Consider the following 825-nt stretch of genomic DNA (forward strand, 5'->3'; position numbering starts at 1 on the left):
TTTAGCTCGCTTGTGTTCATTCCTCACTTTGTTTCGCGTGGCCCAAACAATCCCGCCTTCGACTGGGGAAGCCCAGATCGGACAAAAGGGTCCACCCGTTCTCCTTTCACACGAGCTAGTCCCAAATCCAGCTTTGCAAGTGGCATCTAGAATCAACGCGCAGTGGAGATGTTCAGACGCATTCCGGGCGGGATTTAAGGGGCGGCGGGGAGGGAGGAGGCTGGGCTGGGCCCTTCCTGGTGACCGCGGACCGCAGCGTGTCTGGATGGAGTCTTTGCATGAGACATCTGACCGTTTCTAAGGGCCCTGTCTCCTTCCTCATGCTCTGAGTCACGCGGTGATTATCCCAGACATTCTCCAGAGTTCAACTGGGTTGTTACGCCGGCTTAACATTCCACCAAGGCGACTGAGGCCATGACTCAGGGGACCCACCGTCCTGCTGCCTCGTTTTAAAGGCCAAGGTTACCTGCCATTCGAGTTCCTCACACCCCAGTGCTGTGTGCCGATGAGGTTCAACTTTACCTGTACATTTTTAGGGGTGTGCAAACAAACACAATGCACACTGCTATACCTCTAAGCAGATGTATATGTGAGAGGGAGAGAGAAATTTGAATTGGTCTCTGTCTTTGATGAATCCTTAAATTCTGTTCAAATCCTGAAGCACTAGGGAGTATAGGCTATAAAACAAACAAAAACAAGCTACAGCAGGTTCAGCCAGCTGGCGTGGCTCAGTGGTTGAGTATCGACCTGTGAACCAGGAGGTCAGGATTCAATTCCTGGTGAGGGCACATGACTGGGTTGTGGGCTCGATCCCCAGTGCGGGGC

The sequence above is a fragment of the Myotis nattereri genome (assembly GCF_964212035.1).
Source record: "Myotis nattereri genome assembly, chromosome: 5".
In the NCBI taxonomy this organism is placed as follows: Eukaryota; Metazoa; Chordata; class Mammalia; order Chiroptera; family Vespertilionidae; genus Myotis; species Myotis nattereri.